Source organism: Triticum urartu, chromosome 7, assembly GCF_003073215.2.
Source record: "Triticum urartu cultivar G1812 chromosome 7, Tu2.1, whole genome shotgun sequence".
Classification (NCBI taxonomy): domain Eukaryota; kingdom Viridiplantae; phylum Streptophyta; class Magnoliopsida; order Poales; family Poaceae; genus Triticum; species Triticum urartu.
This window is the reverse complement of record NC_053028.1, coordinates 656,057,872-656,067,451: the sequence shown is the minus strand read 5'-3', so window position 1 is coordinate 656,067,451 and position 9,580 is coordinate 656,057,872. Positions and strand designations below refer to the sequence as shown.

Genomic DNA, 9,580 nt, shown 5'->3' with positions numbered 1-9,580 from the left:
AGCCCCCTGCGTGAATCACATGAGGATCGCTTGCATGCGAATAGAAAATTCTAGCAAAACTACCACGCCACGTTCACACACAAAAATGTCAGGTCCCATGTGCTCACGTTATCCATCACACCTGCATTTATTAGGGGATCAAAAACTTTAAAAATTTGTAATTTTTGAATAGAATGTCAAAATTCAAATCCGTTTTCACCGTTGGGTTTCTCGCGATGAGTTCTTCAAAACTAGATCCCATATGAGTAGATTTCGACGAACTTTTTTTTCTGAGCAACTTTATGTGCTGCAGAGGCAACTTTAGTTCTATAGAAAAGCAACTCCTTTTTCTACCTAGTACGACTACCTATCAACGGAGGATCCTTATAAGTTGGTTACCATGACTACCAATTTTGACTAGCTTCACCTCTAAATCGCCTATCATAAGATCAGCTCCAACGTGGATCACCAAAACGCCCCAAATATCAGAATCTGCCTCTGTAGACACTTTTAACCATCCAATGAGTCCAACTACTATCAAGTATGTAAAAAAGGTCTGCTGCCCCATATGAGTTCCTTGCAGTAAAAAGTAGCATGCATCCCCAAAACAAAAGTAAAAATACATGAAGCAACGTTGCTATGATTTCAGACAACTCTTTTAAAATTTGAAGCAACTAGTGTCATGCATTAAAAGATGGGTTGCTGCCCCATAAGCTCCTTGCAGTAATATCAGGCAACCCTTGTGCAAAAAAAAAGAACCACAAAAACAACAAATAGATACAACATATATAGGTGGCATTAATGCATATATATTCTCTAACATAGGCAACTTTAGTATGATTCATGGACAATTATTAAAAAAACAAAAATGTGTTCCAGGCATTTTTATGCAACTGTTGATGTGAACTAAGCAGCTCCACATATATTCTAATGCAACTTAATCTCTAATACAATATTTTTTAGAATTACTTCCTATCCACCTCTCTTCGCCCGTTCCGGTTGCTTTCCTTCTTCATCTTCATCGTTTCATTAAAAAAATCTGAAAAAACCATGGGTACCTCATGTCAATCCAGCATTTCACCCTGTGAAGCATCAGGTTGATCAGCCCTTTTGCTTGTAACTCAATATAAAAAACACAAAAATGCAAAATTGTCCTAGCAAAAAAAAAAACAAGCAACTGCCCTAGCAAAACCAAGCAATTGTCCTAGCAAAACCAAGCAACTCCCCTAGCATCTATTTTAGGCAGAGGAAAAAAATGTATGAGCAACTTGAATAACCTTTTATGAACCTAGCAAAACCAAGCAACTCCCCTCTCATCCACCTTCTCATATGTTGTAGCAGAAGATCAAAGCAACTCAATTACAAAGACACGCAAAAAGTGGAAAACTGTTGTAGCAGAAACAAGCAGATGTCTCTGGCACTACTACTTAGATTGTCTATTTTAGGCAGAAAAAAAACATATGAGTAAGTTGAATAATCTTTGTGGACAACTATCTTACCCCCCTTCCCCATGTAACTTCTCATCTGTTCTAGTAAAAATCCAAACAACTCAACCACAAAAGGACACAAAATGCAAAAAATATTCTAGCAAGAAAAACAAGCAACTACCCTAGCAAAACCAAGCAATTGTCCTAGAAAAGTCAAGCAACTCCCCTAGCATCTACTTTAGGGCGGAGGTTGGGGCGGTGGTGTGCTTCGCACGGAGCGCGTCGACAGGAGGAGGATCGGGACGATAGCCATGCGAATCAATCATCGCGTCAGTTATAGGCCATCAGGAACTACTCATAGATGTGTCTTCGCAGTCTGTATGCGTATTCAAATCTGAGATGATAATCTAAAAAACTTACAGCAAACAATCCAAGCAACTCGAAACAGAAAAGTGTGAAATTGTCCTAGCAAAACCAGGTAACTGTCCATAGCATTACTACTTAGATTATCTACTACTTTAGGGAGAAAAAATCGTGTGAGAAACTTGAATAACCTTTGTGGAAAACAATCTGACCCCCTCCCCATGCAACTTCTCATCTAACCTAGCAAAAATCCAAGCAACTCAATTGAAAAACACAAAAATGCAAAATTGTTCTAGTAAAAAGGAAGCAACTGTCCTACGAAAACCAAGCAACTGCATTACAAGAGGCAAAAATGCAACAAAAATGTTCAAAAACGAATCCGAGCAACTGCCCCAACGAAACTAAGCAACTGCGGTACACACACAAAATGCAACTCTTTTAATGAAATCCAAGTAACTATTCTATCCTTGGAGTGGAAATTCGCCTTCTGAATCCAATGCTGCCCAACCCCTTCGATCCCCATATCAGGCGTGACGCCGTCACAAGAGAAGCCACTCAGCGGAGTACAAAATCCGCACCTCCCCTTGTTTCCAGACCCTATAGATTTAGTAAAAAATTAAAGCAACCTTCCGTTTAGTTCCAGGCAACCCATATTATAAACTTGAGCAACTACACATGCTTTGAAGCAACAAGTTGCACAAAAAATGAGTTTATGACATTGAAATCAGTTGTATCTCATGCAAAATCAACACCAAAACCCCCTGAATTGCATGGAGCACATTCATTTCATTTTATAAAAAAAACAGTGGCAATCTAATTCTATATGTAGGCAAAATCCACTTATCTCTGAATCTAGCCCATCATTCATCTCGCAAAAACAGTGGCAGTTCAGGAATGAATTATCAATTGGATGAACAAACGGTACTCCTACTGAATTCTGTTGTCATCAATCAAGAGACAGAGCAGAGCATATGATAGACTTATACTTGTATATGTTGATTTATTCTGCCCACTAAGTTCCCTCAAACATGATCCTTCTAAACAAAAATGATAACACATGATCTCGTGTGCAAAACTAAAAAAAATGCAACAACTTTGCCTATGATTTCAAGCAACTGATGCAAAATTTTGAAGCAACTAGTGGCAGGCACTAAAAAAAGGATCAAAATTGAGTAGATCCTGCAGCAGTTCGTAGCAGGTTAGATAGAACAAGTTGGAGTAGATGGAGAAGCAAGGGGGTTGGGGAATTGGAACTCTAGGCAACTCATGCTAAAAAGTGAGGCAGCTAGAATGCTAAAAACAAAAAAAATCCTGGTCGTAAAAAATCAGTACAATCTCCAAGCAAAAACACTGATTCCATTTTCTAGAAGTAGTAACACATAGATAGATAGATATATGAACACCTTGCATCAATCAGCTTAATCAGTAGACAATAATTAATCATGTTCATTTTGCTAGATATATGTTCAATAATTAATCATGTTCATTTTGTCAGGGGACACTTGAGGAGAAACTAGTACAGAATTGAGCAAGACACGAACGAAACTGGTCTCCTCACTCCCCTCTTCTTCTAGATAAACTGAAACTAGTATACACATCTAGCAGGCTAAACTCACACTTGAGGATCTAGCAACAACACACATAACCTGAGAAGAGAGTTGAGGAAGTGAGCAGGGATGAGGAAAAAGAGAGACGAACCTGGGCTGCTGCTGATGGATCTCCTCCTTCCCAGGTGAGAAGGATGGCTGCAGCGATCTGCTGCCATGCGTGCTGGATACAGAGAGAATCCAAGGTGAGGGCTGCCAAATCCAAGCGAACAGAGGGGGGTGGGGGGGGAGGCGGGGTACCTTGACTTGTTCCATGGCACTAGGGTCGGTGCAGAGGAGGCGTCGCTGCTGATGCACGCCCCGGCGATGGACCAGCCCTTGGTGTCAGCAGACCACACGACGACGCGGCTGCAGCCTTACCTAAGCACTAGGCCGCTCTCCGGCGTGAGCTCCGTGGCCCCTTCCTCGACGGGGATGCGGCAGCTGGCCGACCCCGCTCCAGCTAGAAGAAAGACGAGGGGAGGAGACAATGGCGTTGCTGCTCCGGTTACCCGCCGACCGGCTCGCCTGGTTCCTCTAGTCCGTCGCCTCTCCCTCGACACCCCGGGCTACGACACCGGCGGCGGCTGTGGCCCTCTCATTTGTAACAATTTCTTGTACATATTTCATCTTCTATAAAGCTAAGGTACGCGATTGCGTACTCTAAAAAAAAAGAATTTGGGTAATAAGAAACCTGGAGGAAGTAATAACATCCTAAAAGAAAACCTAGAGAAGAAACAAAATGTGCTTACATGACGATTGTTGGTGATATTCTGTTGTCGCAAAGGTGAGCACGATACAAAATGTGCTCACATGACGTACGCCTGTAACTTTTGTGGGCAATCCCTAAAAAAGAAAAATTCTGGACCATGTAGTTGTAACTGATTTTTTCTCTTTCTGTCAAAAAGAGAGGAAAATAATTCCATCTCGCATGTAACTCTATTGAGTTGAGTTGGTAGGAAGAAAGTCTCTTCTTACGATTGATTATCTAGTCGAAAACCAACCACTTGATGAGCCCCGACGCTGTCCTTGGTACTCCCTTCGTTCCTAAATATAAGTTTTTTTTAGACATTTCAAATGAAATACAACATACGGATGTATGTAGCATGTTTTAGAGTATAGATTCCTCATTTTGCTTTGTATGTAGTCACTTGGTGAAATCTCTAGAAAGACTTATATTTAGGAACGGAGGGAGTACAAAGAACCGAGCTAAAGACTGAGGTGTAGCAACGAAAGGATAATTCCAATTGTCTTGGAGCCTAGAGGCTGAAATCCGAGCCCTGGTCCGTGCCCACCCAAGTTTCTGTATTTGTTCATTGATCATTTGCTTGCATCTGAAAGTTTAAATGTGTAAGCAAGTCTGCCAGAGCAGGAACTTGGCATTTTACCTGAACACCGGTGCCGGTAGAAGAGCTCAGGTATAGTGTCCTTTTGTTTGAGAGGGTTGAAGATGAACCCGGAACCCATGCCATGGCAGCCACCTGTTGTTCCGGTGTCATAGTTCGTGAAAAATGGGCTGGAGCGTATCCGCAAAGTCTACCATGATGATCAAAGAACCTGAACACCTGAACAAACACCGCAACTAGAAGCAAGCACCACATACAAACATGATGCCTTTCGAGTATTCTTGTGTTCGCAGAAAACGAAAGGTTGTCTAACAAAAGATTGAACACAATGGTGCGCAGGCACGGCTTGTTGATGTTCTTCTACCATCGGAAGACACATATACGATTTTAAAACATTATATCCTCCGAGGACAATCGAACAGGTGGACATTCATGAACGCTATGTCACCAAGATGCTTATACTTCCCAACTGCAAATACGACATATAAAGCTCAACACGCATGATGATCATAGAACATGTCATTTAAGAAATTATTATAGTACCTCCACTCAAACACTACAACACAGAGCTAGCCAACCCATGGAGGTGGCAGTGTCCAGAATCACTGGTACACACAACAGAAAATTCAGTGAAAGTTTGCATAGACATTGACTTGACAGGAAATCAGCCAGGTTGCCTCCATAATGAAGCACCGTAGCTCAAAACTTGAAAACATGCATAAATTGGTCAGAGCAAGCGACAGCCAAATTCAAGCAGCTGTCTCACTCTGATGTCACATGCATGTGCAAAGATTGCAGCTCTGCGTATAACGGCACGTATGGCAGAAATGGCAGCTTGCCATCTTCAAGATTGCGGATCACTTGGACTTGCTGACTATCCATATTATAGCACATTAATGTGATATCCTTCCCCATAGTGAAGAACACCAAGTTACATTCCGGATGAATAGCAAACCACTCAAATTCCAGACCAACGTCTACATATGTCTCTCCAAATAAGTCTGAAGTTTTTCAGCAGTGTGCTTTAGTTTCCATTCTTTGCTTTCATAGTTCTCAAGGACATAAACTTCTAATCGAATCACACCATCATCTTCATCTTCATCTCTATAAAAGTTGGCATAATGCAAGCGGCCCTGTGAACACTGAATAAAACCATCAGTCGGAACACTATCATCATCAGGGATAATAAAGTTCATCCATGTCTCCCCTTGACCCCTTCCGTGTCCACCATAGTTACACAACAGGATAGCTCACCATGGTCCCTGCTATGAAAATACATATGGCCGTTAAGAAAGACAGTTTCTATCGAGTTACGAGTCCATTCCATTTCTTCTCCCTATAAACCCATCTTCCGGTTTCAGACGAATACACTGCCACCCCGGCAAGGTCGCTGGTCCAATCTCCCTCCTGCTCCACGAACTCAAACACATGGAAATGCGGTGATTTGGCCGGATCAAAGCCCAAGCGTGTGTCGATCACCTGCTCGGCGGCCTGGCCAGAGTTGGGCAACGTGACCCACTTCTTCGTGGCTGGATTGCACACGATGCAACTGATCTCCTGGGCGTAGAGGCCATAGAGGAGGAGGCCATTGCAGCAGTCCAAGATATAGATGTGCTCGTGTTTAGGCAGGTAGGCGAAAGTGGTGTCAATCAGAGGGCAGTGGCTCCCTGGGACACTGACAAAGCGCACAGGTGATTCCAAAATGAACTCCGTCCTGCTGCTGGTATAGAAGAAGCCAGCGAGGGTTTGGGGAAGCTTTTTGCGGTGGTCGGAGTGGTCAATGAGGTTCAGCCAGTGGTTGGAGACGCACTTGAAGCGGCAGAGCGACTTGGCCGGGACTCGCGAGAGGATCTCCACGAGGAGGTCGTCGGTGAGCCTCTCAGCCGCCGTCCCGCTGTGGGGCGAAGAGGAAGACCTGCACAAACACGCATGAAGATGTGAGAGGAGGGATCAGTGAAGTAGGAGGAGTTTATGCCGATTGTTACTGCGCGTACCCGTCACGAATTGAAGCGCGTCCATCCTCTGGCGGGGAGAGCGTTCCGCCGGGAGGGCCATGGCGGCAGAAGCCGGTCCTGAGATTTCAGGGCCCGGGCGAAACTAGGCAATAATCCTACACTTACGGGGCATTGGACACGGGAAAGAGGTTACGTGCTAACGTGCCTACTCTTCACTAATCTCTTTCACCTTGAATTTCGTTGAGGGTCCCATCACTAACCAACCACAGATTTGCACTTTCATCCGTAACTCCTTTCGTGTCAAAACAGTCCGTAAGTATAGCATTTTCCAACAAAATATAGTTTTTCTCTTATAAATCTGTTTCTTTACTATCTTTCCCTAATAATAAAGCACGAATTGACTCCATGGATTCACCGTCACAATATGTTTTTTTCATGAATTTACGTTTTCAGTTTTTTTCTTCAACACGTCTATATTTGTTTCCGTCCAAAGGATTATATACACAAGGAAAAAAATGTTTCGTCAGGCTCTGTACGACGTCCGTCTCCAAATACAACTCCTTCCTCCGCCATCTGTTTTTATTCCAACGCATCATACCCTCCTCTTGGAACAGGCCCGCACAAATCTCTCCTCCCTTGCATTGCTGCCGCCGCCAGAACCGGCCACCTCGCCCATGTGTGCGACAGATCTAGGGACTAGGAGGGGGAAGAAAGAGGATAGCGAGCAGGCCGATGGGGATGTGATCCGAGTCATGGAATCTGACATGGGCACACAGGACAGTGTTGTTTTCACCACCATGACCGGTGGGCGTGCGCGCCACCACAAGACGGCCTCCAGCAGCCCGCCGCGGGGTCAAGTTGGTCTAGACCCAGTCGTTCTCATCCACTTCCCCGCCATGCTTCTGTAGGACGCCGCCTCCGACGTCTTCGACCTCTCGATCTACACAAAGACGAAGACAAGTTCGACCCCTTCATTGGCCGCAACGAGGAGAAGCTGCAGTAGCAGGCCGCCTCCCTCCTTTTTTCTGCAATCACGTCAAGCAGGCCCGGAAGCTCGCATCCTCGAGCACATGATACTGGGTCCAGTCGTGTCTGATGGTGCTCTGCGCTAGGTTTCAAATTAGATTTGGGGAGCTGGTTGCGGATTTGGGGCGATTTGATGTACCCGAGGCGTAGCCCCATGTCGGTGTACAAAAAAAGGGGTACACTTTTTGTACCCCTATAACTGTGCACGAGCAGTCTAAGCCACGGGCACCACCATACCAAGCAAGACAAGGGAGGTGAGCCAGGGTAAGACCGAAGCTCAAGAGAACTAGAACAACACCAAGGCCAAGACCACGAAGAGCAAAGGGGACGAAGCGGACTCCCCCGGCAAGATCCTTGCCGGGAGACAGTTCTAGCAGCCCCGGTAAGACCCTTGCCACGGCGACTCGTCCCGCGCCTACGGAGCAAATCACCCTTGAGTCCACTGCCCCCAAAGGGCAAGGATTCGGAAGACATCCCCGTGGCGGCATGCAGATCTTTGTGAAGATATTCAAGATCAGATACGCACTAAGGAGACGACAACCCTTGGCGGGATCCCAGCCGAGGAAGAGCACAAGGCCCCGGCAAGCGCCTTGCCGGGGATGACAGCAGGCGCCTCGGCAAGACCCTTGCCAGGGCCCCGGCAAGGCCCTTGCCGAGGACACCCGCAGGGCCACCATCAGGCCCACGCCGACTAAACCTCCACCACTGCATGCATGCAGCTGCCGACCCAACCAGCTGGGCAGGCACCCGCGTGGAGGCATGCAGATCTTCGTGAAGACCCACCACTGCGCCACCTCAGCTGCCTGCCTACCTACATGGCATCACATGCGTTGCTGGCCAGGGCGCGTGTCGACACAAGAAGGAGCGGCGACGGACGAGACAGATCTCTCCCCGTCCCCGATAAAGTAAGGACACCTAAGCAAGACGCATTAAATGCGCCTTGTCATGTAATGCGAGGGATAACCTCGCATCATTGTACCCTTTCCACCTCCTGTGTGCCACTGTGGCAACCCCTTTTTCTATAAAAGGAGGCCCGAGGCGACCAGGAGGGGGATTCGGCTTTTTGGAGCTCCTCACGCCCCATAGCTAGCTCAAGTACACATATATACAATCCACCAAAGCAGGAGTAGGGTTTTACGCATCCTCATGGTCTGAACCTGGATAAACGAACCGTGTGCTATCTGTTTGATCCGCTCTTCTCACGACCCCGCGCCCCGCTAACCACAGTAGGAATTCTTGTGATCCCATAGGTGTCGTTCCCACCGACATCTTTGGCGCCCCAGCGCTTCATTTATTTATGCTCAGGGTCTGCGCCTGGCTTTGTACAAAGGGTTACATGCGTCATCGGCAAGGCTCGTACAAAAGGTGGCTTGCCGGGGGGCCCGGCAAGCCGCGCCTCACGGGTAAAACTTGCGAAGATGCTCAATGTTCCAGGAGTTACTCACCGGAACGGCATATTCGGTCTCCAGGCGGACTGCGCCGAGCCTGGTGACTCGTATTACCCGATAAGGGCCTTCCCACTTTGGCGTCAACTTGTTGGAATTCTTGGCCGATTGAACGCGCCAAAGAACAAGGTCGCCTTCCTTAAAACTTCGGGCATTAACCTTGCGGCTATGGTAGCGGCGCAAGGCTTGCTGGTAGCGCGCTGCTCTCACAGCCGCCCGAAGACGATCTTCCTCAAGGAGCGTTGCGTCATCTTGCCGCAATTGCTCTTGCTCAAGCTCGTCATAAACGAGTACTCGAGGTGACCCGTATATGAGTTCTGTGGGGAGAACTGCTTCTGCCCCGTATACCAGGGCAAAGGGTGTCTGGCCGGTGGCTCGATTTGGTGTTGTTCTGATTGACCAAAGAACCGCCGGCAATTCATCAATCCAGCGCCTTCCACTCTTGTGCAGTCT

At 46.5% G+C, this 9,580-nt stretch overlaps 1 long non-coding RNA gene and 1 pseudogene across 1 annotated transcript; both read right to left on the bottom strand.

The window, feature by feature from the left end:
- Nucleotides 1–734: 734 nt before the first annotated feature.
- On the bottom strand, nt 735–3,976 carry LOC125525223. The gene is made up of 3 exons (XR_007291204.1): nt 3,617–3,976; nt 3,468–3,539; nt 735–1,018 (listed from the first exon to the last, which is right to left on the bottom strand). It is a non-coding gene; the product is annotated as an uncharacterized LOC125525223 (long non-coding RNA).
- Nucleotides 3,977–5,463: 1,487 nt separating this feature from the next.
- Nucleotides 5,464–6,756, bottom strand: LOC125519312 (annotated as a pseudogene).
- Between the last annotated feature and the right edge of the window lie 2,824 nt (nt 6,757–9,580).